General features: G+C 37.4%; 1 protein-coding gene across 8 annotated transcripts in view; it reads right to left on the bottom strand.

Annotated features, from left to right (window-relative positions):
• ITSN1 (intersectin 1) overlaps positions 1 to 20,064 on the bottom strand; it is a 205,336-nt gene that overhangs the window by 154,407 nt on the left and 30,865 nt on the right. Inside the window, exon 1 of one of the 8 annotated variants that reach the window (XM_040621002.1) lies at positions 12,094 to 12,108. The exons of the other annotated variants lie outside the window; for them this stretch is intronic. The gene's annotated coding sequence lies outside the window, so the exon portion shown is untranslated. Of the gene's footprint in view, positions 1 to 12,093; positions 12,109 to 20,064 lie in introns of those variants that run through there. 8 annotated transcript variants of the gene reach the window in all.

Below are 20,064 nucleotides of genomic sequence, written 5' to 3' on the forward strand. Positions count from 1 at the left end.
CTACATGTAACATCTGAAACCACAGAACTCCTAGAAAAACACATAGGCAGCAATCTCTCTGACGTCAGCCTTAGCAACATTTTTCTAGATACGTCTCCTCAGGCAAGGGAAACAAAAGCAAAAATAAACTGTTGGGACTACACCAGAATAAAAGGCTTTTGCACAGCACAGGAAACCAACAAAACGCAGGCAACCTACTGAATAGGAAGATATTAGCAAATGACATATCCAAAATATATTTTAAAAATATATATACAACTCAACACCAAAAAAATCTGATTAAGAAACGGGCAGAGGGTCTGAATACACATTTTCCTAAAGACATAAGACAGCCAACAGACACATGAAAAGATGTTCAACATTACTAATCATCAGAGAAACGCAAATCGAAAAAATGAGAAATAACTTTATACCTGTCAGACTGACTGGAATCAAAAAGACAAATCACAAGTGTTGGTGAAGATGTGGATAAAAAGGAACGCTTCCGTACTGTTGGCAGAAATATAAACTGGTGCAGCCACTACAGAAAACAGTAAGGAGGTGCCGCAAAAAATTAAAAACAGACATACCGCATGATCTGTAATTCCACTTACTGGTTATTGACCCAGAGAAACTGAAAACACTAATTTGAAAAGACACACACCCTTGTATTTACAGCAGCATTATAATAGCCAAGATATGGAAGCAACCCAAATGTCCATCCACAGATGAATGGATAAAGAAGATGGGGGGTGTCTTACAAACACACACACACACACACACACACACACACACACACACACTGAAATATAATTCAGCCATAAAAAGAAATCCATTTATGATAACATGGATGGACCCTTGAGGACAATATGATAAGTGAACTAAGTCAAAGGACAAATACCACATGACTTCCCCTGCATGTGAAATCTAAAAAAACAAATGAACAAACAAACTGTTAAATATAGAGAATAAATTGGTGTTTGCCAGAGGGAAGGTGGATGGGAGGGATGGGTATAATAGATAAAAGGGATTTAAAAGACACAAACTTCCAGTTATAAAACAAATACATCACAAAGATGAAAAGTATAGCATAGGGAATACAGTCAACAATACTGTAATAACATTGTATGATGACATGATGGTAATGACACTTATTGTGGGAAGCAATGAATAATGTATAGAGTTGTTGAATTAATATATTATACACCTGAAACTAATATGACATTGTATGTTAAAAACAACAAAAAATGGGCAAAGGACCTGAATAGGCATTTTTCCACGGAAGATATACAGATGGCCAACAGACATATGAAAAGATACTCAACCTCACTCATCATCAGGGATATGCAAATCAAAACCACATAAGATAGGATAGCTATTAACAAAAAGAGAAGAGAGAATAAATGTTAGCAAGGATGTGGAGAAGAGAGAACCTTTGTGCACTATTGGGGGGAATGTGAATTTGTAGATCCATTATGGCAAACATATGCAGTCTCCTCAAAAAATTGAAAATAGAGCTAGTATTATAATCCAGCAATCCCACTACTGAGTATATACCCAAAGGAATGAAATCAGTGTCCCAAAGAGATGTATGAACTTCCATGTTTACTGCAGCATTATTCACAATAACCAAGATATGGGAAACAATCCAAACGTCTGTCAGTGGATAAATACAGAATGTGGTATATATATCTCCATACGTGAGTGTTTGTATATTATATTATATACACACACAGACACACAATGTAAAATTATTCAACCGTTTAAAAAAGGGAGGAAATCCTGCTATTTCAACATGGATGAAACCGAGAGACATTTTGCTAAGTGAAATAAGCCAGACATGGAAAGACAAATACCATATAATCTCACTTACATGTGGAATCTGAAAAAGCCAACCTCATAGAACCAGAAAGTAAAATGGTGCTTGCCAAGAGGGAAGGAGAAGATGCTTGTCAAAGGATAGAAACTTTCAGTTACCAAACGAGTTAAGTTCTGGGGACCTAATATATAGTACGGTGACTATGGCTAATAATACTGTATTCTACACTTTAAATTTGCTAAGAGAATAGATCTTAAGTGTTCTCACCACACACACACACACAGAGTTAACTATGAGGTGTGGATGTGTTTAATTAGTTCAACTGTGGTAATCACTTCACAATGTACATGCATATTAAATCATCACATTGTATCCCCAAAAGATATACTACCTCAATAAAGTTGGGGGGGAAAAGGAGTTTACAATTAAATAGGGGATGGAAAATATACATCAAAAATCTCTGTGTGTGTGTGTGTGTGTGTGTGTATGTATACAGAGAGAGATGTAAGCAACATGTAATAATTAACTAAAACTTTGTTAAATGCTTATGAATACATATGATCTGTATTAGCCAACTTCATCTTATGAACAGCTCTATGGGTTAAATAACATTGCTCTCCCATCTTACAGATGTAGAAACTAAGGCAACAGTATATACAAGTAGGAAATGGAAGAAAAGGGAGTCAATTTGGTTTTAGGGCACATGATCCTAACCTCATTTCTTCAGGATTATGAACTTACTGGAACAACCATGAAGTCGTTAGCCTGGTAAACCAAACAGGGTGGAGCTGGGAGGTGGGGAGTAAGGGGATACTGTTCCAAGCAATAAAAGCACTAGAAAACAAAAAGGAGGCAGAAAGGGAAACCAACTGTTTGTTTTTTTTAAAGTGTCAGAGCAGACCACAGAGGAAACTGAATGGGAGAAATACGTCTGACAGAATTTTGCCATATAAGTCCAAGGAGCTTTTATTTCTTCTATAAAAATGCAAAGCTTCCTGAAGTGTAAACATTTCTCACACAGAAGCCTGAAGTTATGTGTGTGTGTGGGGGGGTGTATGTATAAAATATAACAGAAAGCCCAGAGCAGCAACAACAGAAAGAAAGAAAGAAAGAAAGAAAGAAAGAAAGAAAGAAAGAAAGGAGAAGAGAAAAGATAAAAGAAAAGAAAAGAAAAGAAAAAAGAAAAGAAAAGAAAAGAAAAGAAAAGAAAAGAAAGGAAAGGAAAAGAGAAAACCAAACAAAAAATGAGGGAAGGCAGTAGTTCTATCCATAGGATAGGATTTCAGTGGCGTTCCTCAACAGAAAAGCAGGCACCTACCTAGGGCAAAGCAGAGAAGGGCGTGCTTCTGTCTAAGTGTCTGGCCTACTGCCTGGGAAACAGCAGGCAGGACTGCTGGCCTTGGAGGGCACAAAGCTCACTCACCGGCACAGCACTAGCTAAGGCAGTGGGTAAAGCACCTGCACTTCTTACAGGCACAGGGGAGACCACTACATAGACAAATATGGCCTGTACTGTTCTACATTATCAACAGCCTCAATTTATATTTCCTTTTAGTCCTTTCCCTATAAATATACAATTGTTCCCTTCTTTTCCCGCTTTACATTATAATATATACTTTACCCAAGTTATTTTAAAGCCTTTCATAACCATGTTGCTAGAATTACACAGTAATTTTCAGAGTGAGGCAAACACTCCTATATTTACATATAAAAAATAGAAAAACACGCAGACTAAATACTGAGCAATCAAGAAATAGGTAAAAAGTCATTTTTTAAAAGTTCGGATGAATGTTAGGATGGTTAAGCCAAGGGCTAGAATATGTTTGAGCAGAGTCTTTAACCTTTCTTCATTTCAGCTTCAGAAAGAGTGAATTATTGAAAGCTAAAGGAATAAATACCGAACCTTAATTTCAGTATTCACATTAAAATCTCAAATGTTGACATACTTAAAGTAGAAGACCTCTACAAATGTGTATTTATAAAATAGGAAGACCATTCTTAAAACATTTATTAAATGTCATTTCACATGGAAAAGAATTATATTGAAAGAGGTTTGGTATTTGATTTCCAATGTTTTATTATCATAAAGGGAGATTATTCAGAAAATATGAAACGATTTCAAAAAAATTTAAAAACATACTAACAAATACTAAAATCAGCAGTTTAAAAAAGGCTAAATTTAACAAGAGAAATAATATTTTTTGAGAAATAAAATTTCTAAAGTCTAAATTATTGGCATAATTTAAAATGTTACTTTATATTAAATAATTTATCTGAAACATCTTTAAAAATAGGTATGTTATACAATTCTTTCAGATTTCCTGAAGATTTGAAAATATTTTAAGGTTTTTTTTTTTTTATGTTCTAAGGTTTTTTTAAATTAAAGAGGGGAAGGGCATGAATGAAAACAAGTATGGGAGATGAAATGAGGCAATTAAAATAGACACTCATTCACAGAAACAGGAATCTTCACAATTATGTAATTCAAATAATCAGCAGATTTCTAATATACCAAAACAGGGCTAATTTAGGATTTAATGACCTAAAGAGCAAAAGGAGATTATGAACATACAGTATCAGTTTTTCACTTAATTACTGACCACTGCCTCACAAAAATCTTGTAATCCTCTTACATAAATAAGGAAAGGTTACAGGAGGGGTGAGGGAGGGGTCAGGCAGAGGCCTGGGTGGTGCCACAAACACTCCACTGACCTAGGTTACTGGATTCATATCCCAAAAAACACCTGGTCTCAGTATTTTAAAATGTACTCTTGGTAGAGAAGGTATTTTACATAATGGAACATTTTTAAGTCAGTCAGCCTCACCCCTCCTATTCCTTAAATTTACAATACTCCAGCAGTCCTAGGTTGTGGATAGCCACATTTGTGCTGCCAGAGAAAGGCAAGCTGGTTGGAAGGTATCAGGCTAGAGAGGTAAGGCAACAAGAGAACTATTCTTTTCTCATATTTAAAAATTTTGGCTTGCATTTTAACAGGTCTATTGTCTACATTCAGTTCAATGAGTCCTTTCCCAATATGCAGCTAATTTACTTGAAATAGATTTTCATGGTACTAAGGTAGTGAACTTTAAATTCATTTCTTATAAAGAAAATTTTCTTTAATTTTGTTTGAAACCTGTTCAAAAGGGGGCACCTGGCTGGCTCAGTCACTGAAACATCCTACTCTTGATCTCAGGATCATGAGTTCAAGGCCCATGGTGGGTGTAGAGATTACTTTAAAAAAAAATTAAAATAAATAAAAATTTTAAAAAAGAAAGCTGCTCAAACGATTTAGTTTTAGGTTAAAGGGCTACAGGATGGAAAGGTACAGAATAGAAATTTTAAATTTCTAGAAATTCGGCATCAAGGAAATATTGAAAAGAAAGGAAAAACATCAAAATGTAAGAAAAGAATGAAAAAATAAAGGTATTTTAAACACCTTTAAAGGGTATAAAAATATCCTCAGGAACATAAAAAAATATGTAACTTACACTCTACTCATATTATGATACTATCTAGTATTTGAGTTATGAACAATCTGGTTTTAGGTATTTTTCTATGCACCTTTATCCCTCATCTAGAATAATAAAAATTAAAAGGACTCACTGAAAACTGTTGTCCCCACATCTTTTCCTTTTGGAGGTTTTTTTTCTCCAAAAATTAAAAATTTAGAAACCCTTAAAAAAAAAAAATCAAAGGAAATCTTTCTCTTATTAAAAAAAAAAAAAGTCTGCAATGAATGGAAACTAGAAGAGCCCACACCCATGTTCTATAGGGAGTCTTACGACAAATCCCACTCCTGTGAATAGTGTTTGAGCAGGAGATGAACACAAAGCAGGAGCTGCCCTATAAGATTACACATAAAGGCAGGATGTACACAAAGCCCTTTTGAAACATACAGAAAAGGTACTGAAAGCCAAACAATAAACAGACAAAGGAACTGACAAATCCCAAACATATAGCCAACCTGATCAATGCCAAATTGTCATGTCTCAAGTCATGGGCCTCAAATGGGGCTTCTACATGCGCTGCTGTTTCAAGTAGCGCGGGATGACCCATAAGGGACGTCTGGCTGGTAAGATTTTAAGACCGCACGAAGGGTAAAGAACCTGATAAAAAGGAGAACCTTATTACTAAGTTCAAAGAGACCTTGTCAACTTTCTGTCTGAAAAGCTGTAGTGAATATTCATGCTGTTCTCTAAAAAGGGAATAGGCATGCATCCCAGATTTTTGTTGTTGGGGGAGGCGGTGGTGGCAGGGGACAGAGGTGAGAAGGGGACAGGTCAGGAGTGACCAGTGGTGAGGAATCACTGTCAGGCCCAGCTGTCAGCACATTACTTGGCAACACTCACTGGCATTTCAGACTATTTGTCCATTTATTCCAGCTTACTTTCCACAAAGAGAAATGCCCCAGTAGCTGGCCTTTAGAGCTTCAGTCAACAGATTTTAACCTCTATTCTTTCTAAATTATCCTTACGTTAATATTGGCAATGGGAGAGAATTCATCCCAGAGTAATAAAACCAAAACCTAGCTACAAAGTTAAAAAACAAAGGGCAGGAAACAAAAAGCCTTGAGAAAGGAATTTAAGAGATAAATGGAAGATAACTGACCCCTCCTGGATGCTTATTTCCACCTTTTGACCACCAACTAACTGCAGAGTAACCTCTGAAAAGTAAGTCATTAACCATAGCTTGTCTTTTTAAAGAAATCAGATTCTAGAGCACTACAGCTGCAGATAGAATAACCATTCATAAGGGTTCAATACAATAAATGAGCGACTTCATTTATTCCAGAAGGTTCTACATTCAAGAGGATCAATAAGAAAAAAAAATATTTCAAGGTACTGAAAGCTAAAAAAGTAATTCCTGGAAGAAGCATATAACGCAAAACTAAACAACAAACAATAGTGCTAAGAAACAGGAGTGGGAGAAAAGCATTTCAGATCAAACTTTTATTTTAAATACAAAACACGGAATTACAAGATGATCAGCCAAATAAATGAGATTATGCAAATTTAACTTATTTTGAACTCACATACTTTTCAGTACCCTCTCAAATAGAAATTAATAAGGACCCCAAAAAAGGAAATTTCACAGGTAATTATAAACATTTTGTCACATGGAAAAAATGTAATGATCCAGGTTAAACGGAGAACAAAACGTTGTCATCTGCATCATGTGGAAGTATACTGTCACTCAAAAAGAAACAATCTAAAGTCTTAGTTTTCTTCCAAATAAAAACTTTAGCTTCCACACATTACAGGCACACGCTCCCTTAAAAGAAAACATTAAAATAATGTTTCCATTATTTTATTTCTTCCACGCTGCAGCACATGAACTGGTATCACACTTGTCTTTAAGTCAACACACTGTACTGGTTTACCACTCTCACCTTTATCTCTAGGTAATTAACTTGTACACCTCTAAACACAGCCAGCAACCAAGCCTTGGTATTATCAGTTCACCTGCGGGAACAGTGGAAGGCTAAAGCAAAGGAAAGGTTTAGAGAGAGCCTTCAGCTTAAGGAAAAAAGTCAAGAAACCACCCAGAAAGCGCCAATGGTGCAAAATAACATTGCAACGCTGAACAGAGCAAGAAAGCACGAAGGCCTCCTGCCAGATTTTTAAGCCTGCTTCAACAAAAATAGTGCACCAGCTGCATCTGGATAAATTAAATATGGGTTTATAGATCATAGTAAAAGCAGAAATGAAACCTATGCATGCTGTGTTAAAAAAAAAAAAACCAGCTGCCAGTATTTATAAAATGCTCTACATCTGAATGTATTCATCAACACTGAATTGGCTACATGGAAGCCTTGATAATGAAAACAACTGAGAACCCAGCAAACATTTCACATCTTTGACATCTTCACGGATGTACTGCCACAATGGATGGCAATATCAATTAGACCCTCCCGTCCAACACAACTAATTCCCGATGCCAGCAAGTGGAAAACTCAATGGAGATGCGTTTTAATCCCTTAAAGAGTGTTTTGCTAAGAACAGTTAAAGCGTTTGCCCGATCAGGAGATAAAGGAAATCTGCACAGGGACATATTGCTAATCTGATCCACACAGAGATGCTGGCTGCCTCCCGCTATAGTTGGAGCTTATTTACCAATGTGTAAAGAATGGGCAAAGTCCAAATGAAAAAGCCTGACCGCAACATCAATGAAAAGTCACTGAGTGTCATGAATGAGAGCAAAGGACAATGCGGTCATTAATAAAACCAACTGCGCCCTGCTAGGTGACCCAGGACTTCTAATGCAGGATAAGATTTATCACCACTAGGAAGTTTTAGGACTAAAAAACCGTTCAATAACATTAGCATCACTAAAACACTAAACAGACTGTAGCTAACAGAAAACCAGACCGTTTTAGAAGGCAACAGATCCATGATTCAAAACTAATTTCACTTCACTTGACTGAGATACACTGAAATATATTTAAGCCTGAGGAAACTGAGAAAGGCTGAAAAGAGTCGTGGTCATCATTTGCTGAAGATTTCACTAATTTCTTTAAGTAGATCCAGCTGTACCACTTAAGTACAGAGAGGATGTTTGGAAGTTTCTGTTAGAAAGAATCACAAATACAATGTGATGTGGAATAAAGCTGCAAAAGAAGAAAATCCCAGATTTTCTCAGTTTCACATTCCCTTTAAAAAGATTCAACTTCTACTTATAATATGAAAAACTTGGTAGAAGCCAATTTTATAGTCAAAATGTGGATCGCAGTTCATCTAGAATTCCAATTTAGGCACGTCTGCACGCTTAAAGTTGACTGTATTTAATTTCAATGTTGCGAAATCCAGTAGTGCTACTGAGCTCTATAATTCCAAACAACATTCAAAAGATTTTGAAAAGATAACTATTGTTACTGAGGGAAGAAAAGTTAATTCATTCAATATGCACTTCACTGAATAACATTCCTCTAGATGTGGACATTATAAAACTAACCCTTCATTCCCTCTCCAACAAAGCTTTTCTTATTTTCTGGACATCCCAACTTTTAAACGGATCTTACACAGTTTCTGTCTAAGGGAAATTTTACTTGAGAATGTGAGCCAATTTACTTAAGGTCAACTCAGCTTGGAAACTCACCACAAAGGAATGAAGAAAAGCCTCAAAATAAATAAGTATATTATTGCAGATTTCCAATATTATTAGCCATAGAGCAAAGAGAGACCTGCCTCACACTGCTGGTGGGAGGGTGAACCGTTACAACTCCTCTGGAAAGGAATGTGACAACATATGCATCAAGAGGGGGAAAAATGTTCTTACCCCTGTACCCAATAATTCAATTTCTGGGAATCTGCCCTAAGGAAATTATCCAAAATGCAAAGATAGATATCCAAAGGGTGTTCGCTGTGACTTTATTTTGAACAATTAAAATCTGAAATAATCTTAAATGTCTGATAGTATAGGAACATTATTAATAGTATAGGTAAATTGTGATGTTATAACGAATCTATGGAATGAAATATGTGATCATTCAATTAAAAATGCTCATCAAAAAAAAAGTTTAGAACTTTAGACATATTATTATGTCCACCGTGTTGTTCTTTTCCAAAAATGCTCTGAGAGAAGAAAATATACCAAAAAATTAAAAGTTGGATTAAAAGTTGTAAATAGGGGTGCCTGGGTGGCTCAGTGGGTTAAGTATCTGCCTTCGGCTGGTGTCATGATCTCGGGGTCCTAGGATCAAGACCCAAGGAGGGCTCCCTGCTCAGCAGGGAGTCTGCTTCCCCCTCACCCTCTGCCCTGCCCGCAGTTCCTACTCTCACTGGCTCTCTCCCTCTTTCATGAATACATAAAAAATCTTAAGGGGCGCCTGGGTGGCACAGCGGTTAAGTGTCTGCCTTCGGCTCAGGGCGTGATCCCAGAGTTCTGGGATCGAGTCCCACATCGGGCTCCTCCGCTGGGAGCCTGCTTCTTCCTCTCCCACTCCCCCTGCTTGTGTTCCCTCTCTCGCTGGCTGTCTCTATCTCTGTCGAATAAATAAATAAAATCTTAAAAAAAAAATCTTAAAAAAGAAAAGAAAACTAAGTGAAATCACACGAAAATGGTCATGTTTCACTTACTAGCATGTTGAAAGCAGCTGATTCATAAAGCTTCCAGGATAACTCACCCATTTTTTACGAGCTTTGCAGAGAAATACTTGACCAATTAATGTTTAAAATCACCTTTTATGTTCAGAACATCTAAAATCCTATTTTTTATATTTTCTTCCTGTGTGGCTATATTTCAATAGGAAGATCCAGAAATCTAACTGAAAATGTTACCGTGCTGAACAGAATAGAAAACAGAAATGTATACAGTCACCCCATCTATCTGAAATTCTAATAAAGCTGCGCAGCATTAAATGTCACTCTGTATTACAAGCTGAGTATGTTGCTTCAGTGGGCTCCGCAACAGCACTGGCAGCAGTGAGACCACAAGTCATTCTAAAATAAAAGCAAACCTCTATTGATTCTCACAACAGGTTAGCAAAAATTCACTGAGCGGTCACCAAGCAGGGCACAGAGGCCAGAAGATAGATGATCGACAGTTTAAAGCCATCAGATGGAAAGCATCCAGGGAGCACCCAGCTCTGGGACTTACTGCTTCTGGGCCTTTTGTGAGTTGCTCTGGCTACTTCTGAGCCTTAGATTCTTTATCCATAAAATGCACGTCACAATAGCACCTAACCGAAAAGGCTCCTAATGACGAAGAAACTCTCCCTACCACATTTTAATGAGGTTCCTCCAAGCCCTCTCTTGCCTAGGCCTTGGCTTTGGCCCCGTCCTGTCTTCAGTCTGCCTAGCTCAATTTTAGCAAGAATCCTGCTAAGTCAGTTTCATGAGAACCCCTCTCCCCCGATATTTGATCACACCCAGGATGTGATCAACTTCCTCATCCCCAACCTTTGATGGGTGAGTTTTTGGCCTGTCTGTAGCCAGAATCCCCCCCTTGATGTCTCTCTCCTCTTAGTAATTTTCCCTCCACTGACCCTCTTCGCTCGGCTCCCTGGCTATAAACCCCCACTTGTCCCTGTGTTCAGAGGTGAACCCAATCTCTCTCCTCTATTACAATAGTCTTGAATAAAATCTTCCTTACAATTTTAGTAAATGTCAGAATAAATAAGGAGGATTCAGTAAGTTTTAATGTAAGTAAAAGGCTTAAAACAATGTTTTATGCACTTTTGTTCAGTGACAATTGTCAGACAGTAAACGTAGCACAATAACTACCTGTTTTAATGTTACACTGCTCTGCTTAAATAAAATGACTATTTATTACATGACAGTTATGTGATAAACATAAAAATCCAAAGACAGAAAGATATAGGTCCTGCCTCAAAGAGCTCACATTTCAAGCAGGAACAGAGAGCAAACAAATAATTCTGGCACCGTGTGCTTCACACAACAACGGACAGCAGGTCAGGGTACAAAGGCAGCAGAGAAGAGAAAATGATGAACGGAGCATGGTAGAAAGGTCAGCAGCCAGCAGATAGGCTTTGGAGAATGGAGATAAGTTTGCAGAATCACTGCCTAGGTTGAGAGTGAACACTCGGGAAGGAAGCGATCCCAAGGACAAGGGTTAAGGGTGGAGCTGGCACTAGACCCTGTCCCACTGACGGACCTGGACAAGACAGGTACTTAAAGATTTCACAGGAATGTGTCAGGACCAGATTTACCTTTTCTAATTTACTTTGCTCCCTCCCCACCAGGTAACAAAGCTACTGGATTTGGGGAGGGGCCAACTGAAACCCAAATAGGCGCACATTACAGAACTGGCAGGAGAAAAGTAGACACTACACATGGAGTACAAAACTGAAAAGGGAAAAAATTGAGCCTGAACAGTTTGTAGAAACACATCAAGCAAAGACATCCAAAATTAATGTCAACATTAGGCAACCATGAGTATTTTATTTATTGCACAACTACTACAGATTGGTAACTATTTACTAGTGAACTATTCTTACCAAAGAATTGAATTTACCTACCATCTGCAGATTTCTGCCCATGCTGCCTCTCTGTCCTCCCTTGCCCTGGCTAATAACTCTTGCCATTCTAAACTTGGGCCCCCTGTCTTGTTTAAACCCTAGAATGGTTTAACTGAATCTCTGCTCTCGTTTCTTTTGCCCACTCTTAGCTTAGGACTGATTCATGTTAATTGCTTGTTTACCATCTGTTTCTTACATCTGTTACATGGTTTGGCTTACATAAAAGGCATACAATGTCCAGTGAATGAATGGGTTTTAGAATGAATGAAGTAAATACTGAGAATTCCATGTGATCACCCTTCTATCTTCACGGGTTACCTGCATAGATTGAGAACTAAACAAGGAGTCTTTCCCCAGGGAGCTTCCTGCTAGAGTGTAGTACTCCAAATGTTCAGGAACCAATTTCAATTCTAAAAACACACACAAAGAAAAAAACAAACAAAAACAAAAAGAGAGATAATTTTAAAAGCTGACTCTGACTCCAAATAATGTTTCAAGGAATTCAACAGAAGTGAACTACTATTTTCCTAAACTTCACAGGATTATATTAGTCATGTAATTTTCTAGTCAGCGATCTGGAGTTCTGACAGAAATATGTAAAATATAGTCCAACTAATGAAGCAGATGCTTAAACATATGTCTTTTTGAGTAAAAAAAGTCTATGAATTAGAACATTGATGACTTTTTTTACTTTAATAACATACACAAGGTGGCTTTTTTTTTTTTTTTTTTTTAGATAAACTAGGTAATCATATTCCAGAAATGTGGTATTTTGGGGGCAACAATAAAAATGCTTAGGAGTTGTTCTTTATCTACACCCAGCACAGATTTTTCTTAGAAACAGTCTTCATTTCTTTGGCCTTAAAATCAAACAAGTTCAGTTTAACATCAGAGGCTTCCCTGTTTATTTACTCAGAACCAAAGTAGGTTATCACTGTTTTTTAAGAACCTTTTAAAATAAAGGTGGTTGTCACAGCATGCCAATTCAAGTTGTATGATATAATGAGGGCTACTGAATAACATTTCATAATCCACTGACAACTGTCCCTATCTACATATCTGGAATGCTGTCCTGAGCAAGTCATCTCATCTGTTCTTAAAAGTTACTCATTTCCAGTGGAACTGATACTAACCCTTTGAGTTGGTAAACATAACAATGTAACAGAAGAGACCACCCTGTGAGAAAAAATCAGTCCTGTTCCCCGGAAAAACTACCAGCCCTACTCCAAGTTCTACAAATTAGAAAAAAATCAAAACTTAAATGTATCACAGATTATCTCATACTAAAAAGGAATCAGTCCCTATAAGCATCCCAACGAAGGAAAGAAATTGTTTAATTACTAAGGTTAAAAGTCTTTAAACTTAACTAAGTATAAGACTGACCAGCTATTGTTAAAAGAAAGTGAGTATTCTGTAAAATATACATGAAGCATGTCCAAATGGTGCTGAAAAATCAGCCATATTGGCCACTGACAAAACAACCCAAATGAGCTAAAGAGAACAACTTTACCCATAAACACACAATGAGAGTCTAGGAAAACTGGAGAGTCTAGCGCTGGCTCTAGGGTCAGATCTGCTCACTTATTAGTTCTAGGACTCTCTAATTCATTCCCCCTATGTGAATAATCTCATTCCGATTTTATTAGACAGCACTCATCTTCCCTGTAGTAGTTAACAACCAGATCATCCATCCTGAAATTTAAGATACAAAATAGAAAGAGGGAAATGAAACAAAATTTGAGTTCAAGGCAGTCAGGCAACAGGCAAATGGATTCAGACTTCCCAGTCCCAGAGAGCAAAACGTGTCACTGTAAACAGTAACTCTACCCTGAAAGTGGAGAGGCCAGAAAGATAGGCAGGCAAGCACTTAGCACAGTTCAATTGCCTTGCCATTAACTTAGCCATCTATCCAGACTCATCACTGTGTACTAAAATTAGGACCCAAGAATGCTTTTATAGCATACCAGCTGCTAAGAACATCAAGAGAACAAATTTCAAAATATGTATCAGAACCTGAACCCAAAAAGAGAAAAAGCAATGTATGTTTCTAGTGTCAAAAGCACAAACCAAGAAAAATGAGATGTTAATAACACCTTGCTTTTATATAGCACCTATCTGTGAAGCAGCTCAAATATTTTTGCAAATTAAAAAAATATCTAATTATAGTACTTCTAACAACATCTCTGTGAAATAGGTAAAATGTAAATATACTTCTGTTTAGCTACTGAAGAAAAGTAGAGGCATATTTAATCACTCTGAAAATTAGATTCCTGATCGAGCTGAGTCCAGTACTTCCAGCATCCCAAGTCAAAAGCACTCTATAATGCTAACAATGTAAAATATAAAAGTGAACCCCACAGTTACCTGTGTTCAAGAACTCAACTCTAAGAATCAACAGGGCAAAACTGGCTTTAGTTTTAGAAGGAAAACATTTTATTTAATCTGTTGAATCTATTTTTTTTTAGGAGTAAATTGAGAAACTATCATTATTATTATTAAAGCCACTTGACATTTTTCAGAAATCACAGAAAAAGTTAAAATTCTACTTTCACACTAACCAATATAAACTGAAGCTTTATGTCTCATTCAAAGGACAAAAGGAATTTAGTTTAAAGTGCAAGGTCAGGGGCGTCTGGGTGGCTCAGTCATTAAGCGTCTGCCTTGGACTCAGGGCGTGATCCCAGGATCCTGGGATTGAGCCCCACATCAGGCTCTTCCGCTGGGAGCCTGCTTCTTCCTCTCCCACTCCCCCTGCCTGTGTTCCCTCTCTCGCTGGCTGTCTCTCTCTGTTAAATAAATAAATAAAATCTTTTAATAAATAAATAAATAAATAAAGTGCAAGGTCAACATACAGGAAAAGCACACTGGCCTGGGAAACGATGAGTCAACCAATACTTGCAGATCTCAGGTACTTGAAAGAAAATTTTATTTTGCCTCAAAAAAGGAATTAAATTGTCTCACTATTTGGCAAGGACAAAAGATCATCTGTAAGTGTTTTATTTATACTTTTTAAGAGCCATTATTATGGGGTACCTTTAAAAGCCGGTATATGATTACAACATTAAGGCCACTTCCTTAATATACTGAATATATCTAACTCCTCTCGAAGCCAACTCTTGGTGAAATAATTCTTTCTTCCCTTCAATACTATTTAGATAAGGAACAGCCAAAACAGTACAGGATGACTAAACCTGAACTTGCTACAGGAATTTCCAAACAGATAAGAACTTAAGAACTTTGCAAATACACCCCTATTTGAAAGACAAGAGAAACTTGGAGAAAGTAGCCAATGAAAGTATGAGCTCCTTTCTTAAAAGGTAAACTCTTCAATGCTAAGTCTGTCTTATAAATTCTATTCAGCCCTTGGCGTCTGTGGTAACGCCAAGAGGGAAAATGGCTTCGTCTGTCGCTATCCAAAGCAACTCACTTTAATGAAATGATATGATGTCTAGAATTTGCTTCAAAAGGATCTGGAGTGGGGCCTGGAGGGACAGATGGAACAAGATGGGCCAAGAGTTAACAGCCACTGCAGCTGGATAATGGATATGGTTCATGGGGGTTAAACTCCCCCCACTTTTGTAGGTGTTGGAATTTTTCATAATAAAAGGTTAAACGGAGAAAGAGAAGAAAGCTGGTTTTTTAAGAAAGTGTCTCTGAACCAGCCGATTTTTGTAAGCCACCAGCTCAGGAGTTACTCACCTGAGAATTCAAAAGGAAAGAATATAACTAGCATGTAAAAAATTCTTTAGAGTTATAAAACAATCGAAATAACCCTGTAGTTTTCTGTTCACACGAGAGTAAAAAGTGGACTTAAGAAATCACCTGTCTCTAGCTTGGTAAGTTTTCTCCCGTTTATGTCACTGCAATTAAGTGTGATTTAAGAGAATGACCGGTTATTTTTTTATTTCATCCTAACAGACACTTTTTCTGAAATTTAATCAAAGGGAATGATGGGATACCCTACAGAAATTGTTTCTACCCACAAATCCAGACTTTAAATAAAGCTTAGCAAATTTTAAACCATCCTTTTCATCCGTTTCTAGGAGCTTACCTTAGACCAAACTAAATAAAGCTCATTTTTTAACATATTACCTATATCTTAATAAATATTCTCATAAATCATGCTATTCCATCTTTGGAAAACTTCATTCTTTTGGATCCTGCTAAGAACTGCAACACAAAAGAGACCAAAGTCCTGACTGCCTTTTATTCAGCAGACTCGGTAATTCAGATGAGAGCCATCAAGATCTCTTTAGTCTCCATAAATGACTGGAGACACTTGACAGTGAAGATTAATGTCTGACCTGTGAGTTGACCTTAACAATGGACACTTTTCTTAAAGGAGATACATGTCAGATTAGATAAGTAGCCACATGGAAACTCAAAGTTATTACTGAGTCACATTTCTTTAGGAAGTTATCAGTGTGCTACTAACACAGAACTAATCCAAATCCTTTATCAGAACAGAGAAAATTAAAATCTCGGATGGGAAACAAAGAATAACTCGAAGGGCTCTCATCAGTCTCTAACAGCTATTACATGGGGACTCTTTCTCTCTTTGATCCAGGCAGCCTTACTTAGAGGCATCTGCTTCAACAGCAAACACGCACATTATTTAAGCTGTCACTCTGCACACACTCCTAACCTCTTTGGCAGAGTGAACGATTCTAAAGTGGATAGCAACCGGAACAACTTAAATAGAGAAATTCATCAAAACTCAAAAACTGGCCACTGAGCTGAGTCTACACTCAGTATTTCAAAATATTTGGAAATTACATTAAGTACCAGGAGTAATTCCAAAGAGTTTAATAGGTTAATTCATGTCATCTGCACGGTAACTTTTACAGCCCCAATCAGCGCTCTTTATAAACAGACACAAAAAGTACCTTTTAGTAACATAGAAAGAATGCAATCTGTGCATTACAGGAGACAAACCAGTTCTCCGATCTGTACTGAGACAACAAATATTTCATGCATTCACCTCAGCAGGGAGGATTTCCCCTGCATTGGGAAGGGCCAAATAGCTCAAGATTCAGCCGCGTTGCCTGAGCTCAGAGGGAAGATGATTAATGATTCAGAAGAACAAGGAATGGTGAATGTGTTCGGTGGCTTGCCTACAAAAGATCAGCTGCCGCCTAAAAATGCTTCAACCTTAGATAAAGCAGGCACTTGAGACATAGGTTCAGGCAGGGGCTAAGTTCTTGAATGACTCACATTAAACTTCTCCAGGGTATCAGTCACAAAAAGATGATAGGACTAAAACCAATTTATTATCAAGTTCTTGACTTTCAGGTCATTCAAAAGACAGTGCAAATTCCAAGACAGGAACAAGTGATCTCTGAGCAACAGAAAACGAAAAAAGGAAAAAGGGAGGGGGGGGGAAAAGTAAAAGAGCTTCATTCTCCAGGAGCTGGAGTCTGAGAATCACGTCCGTCCCTTAGTTTTCAGGCCTACACCTTTCACCACTCTTCTGCTTGTTTCCGTTCTTGCTGTGGTCAGAGAGGGGACAGAAATAGGGGGTAACGTTTGTGACTGAGTGAACAGCTCATATGGAGGAGTCCAGACTGGAGAAAAGAGAAAGAGAACAAGGAAAATTACAATTCAGCTTCTATTACTTATCTGTGTCACCTACGCCCCATAGAATTGTTGGTTCACAACACTGGAAGTGAAGGAAGAGATAACGGCGAAAAGGAGAAAAATAAGTGATTGCAGTAGAACTATCAACATGGCACTGTTCAAAAACTACATGGAGAAAAGAAAGAAGGAAAAGGAATTATAGTAGGGTATATAATAAACATGATCAGTAGTGTTCCTGAGTAGCCAGACAGAAGATGATCTCTGCCTTGCTTGTATTTAATACACATTTTTCAAATTTTCTAGGAAGATCATTAAAAAAAATTTTTTTACAGCAAAAATTATCACCCAAAAGCAGTTTTTCATTTAATATAAGCAAGGTGCTACTTATAGGAACTACTCTATAAAATGGTCTCAAGAGAAGCTACAGAAGGCATTACAATGAAAAGAACTACTTTATTATTGTTAGAAGTCTTTGCCCACTAATTCAATAAACATTTGTTAAGAAGCTATCATGTATTTGATCCACTATCGGCTGAGGTCCCAAAAATGGTAATAAAGACATTCACTAGTCAGTTCTCATTTCAAGGGGCTTGAGAGCACAGGCTGCAAACCTTCCTGCCCCACTTCCAACTCTGAACACCCCTCAAAGTAGGAAACCTTTCTGTAATGTCACTATATCCAAAAATATACTCCAACAGACAATATTATTGTCAAAATATTTGTTGCTCTTCCCTTAACAAATCCTTCCCTACCTGCCCATCCCCCCAAGGGAGTACACCTCTTGTCCACTGAGGCCATGCTTGACCAAGTGACTTGCTCTGGCAATCAAGTGTGAGTAGCAGTGGCATATGCCACTTTTGAGCGGAAGCGTTGGGAACCTTGGGGAGGTTCTATCATGGCTCTTTTCACTCCTTCATACCGGGTCCTGGAATGAAGCCCACAAAGGGCATTAACGTGAAATTACGTAAAGTTTTGTTGTTGTAGTTTACGGAGATTCAGGATTGTTACCATAGAGTAATTTAGCAAAAGAGGACTAATTCATATGCCCCTGACAAAACTTCTGACACACAGAAGAAAGCCACACCCCAATGGGCAGGAGGTAGAAGAAAATAACCTTCTCCCTAGCTGTGCCCACTCCGCAGTTTACAACTTAATCTTGTAAGAGACAAATGATAACACTTTGGCCCCTACACTGAGCAGTCACTTGCCCACTGCTTATTTTGTTTTGCTTCATTTTCTCCCCAAAAGTCTGGGCAGGCCAACCTGCTGCACTTTAAGTATGTGGAGACCACCTCTCATTCAACCCTTAGACATATGAAATTCCCTTCCTTGAAAAAACCCTCAAAAAATGGCGCCAATGAAAATACTCCACAGGACACAAGCTAGCAAGAAATGTCCAGAGGAATGAAATCTACCCCTTCCCTTTGAAATAAATGAACTCTAAGAATCATTATGTTCTACACCTGAACCTGATATAACATTATGTGTCAATTATATCTCACTGTTTAAAAATTAACTGTTATTTTTTAAATTAGAAGATTATCTGCTTTAGAAACAAAATGCAAAAGAATATTATATCTATTAAACAACAGGCTGCTGTGAGGACAGCAGGCCAAGCTAACTAGAACGCGCCTAAAATAAAGAGATTCAAGTATGAATAAAGATCCACCATAAAACACAAAAAGGAAGAGTCACTAAATTAATAAAGCACCATTTCAAGGAAAAAGCTACATGTGATATAAAAAAAATTTATTTTCATAAGATGTATAATCCACAATGAAAACAACAGTTGTAAAACTTCACACTCCCCATACTATAACATGAAAACACATATAGCAAAAACAAAAGGCAACCTCCTTGTACTTACTGGTTACAATGCAGAAAGTAATAAACCTTAAAACACAACTAAGAGGAGTTCCTAATTAACACAGTAGCCAAACTACACGTGAACTGCCATAGGACAAGTGTCACAAAAACCTATTCGCTTAGGCAGCAGCAACCTAGTACACACCAGAATTCCAGGGCAGTGCGGAGTTAAAAAGGAAGCAGAGTTAAGTCATAAACTCGAGTGTTTACAATTTAATGGGGAAAAAGAAAACACAAAAATACTATGCATCTACATATATATCAAGGGGAACATACACTTATATGAATAACACACCTGGAACACAAATATTTACACAATAAAGCTATATAAATGCTTTGGCTTGGGATTCAGGAAGCACTCTAAAAAGAGTAAACATAAGAGGATAAAATCTCATAATCTTCCTAATTATAGGATAAAAATAATCTATGGTATGCAATTTGGTAGGTAAAGAAAAAGTACTCTTGGGCAAGAAATGTTTAAAATCATATGCTGTTCTCATGTTCACCCCTTCAGGAATCATACACCAACATATTTAAGAAACAAATGGAATACTCTGACAAACGTCAAATTAAAAACCTTTTTTAAAAAATTTAAATTCAATTTAATTAACATATAGTGCATTATTAATTTCAGAGGTAGAATTTGGAGATTTACCAGCTGCACTAAGCCCTGTGCTCATTCTAAGGCGTGCCCTCCTTAATGCCCATCCCCCTGTTACCCCACTCCCCACCCTCCTCCCCTCCAGCAACCCTCAGTTTGTTTCCTAGAGTTAAAAGAGTCTCTTATAGTTTGTCGCCCTCTGTTTTTGTCTTATTTTTCCTTCCCTTCCCCTATGTTCATCTGTT

Source organism: Ursus maritimus, unplaced genomic scaffold (genome assembly GCF_017311325.1).
Source record: "Ursus maritimus isolate PB19 unplaced genomic scaffold, ASM1731132v1 scaffold_4, whole genome shotgun sequence".
Lineage (NCBI taxonomy): Eukaryota > Metazoa > Chordata > Mammalia > Carnivora > Ursidae > Ursus > Ursus maritimus.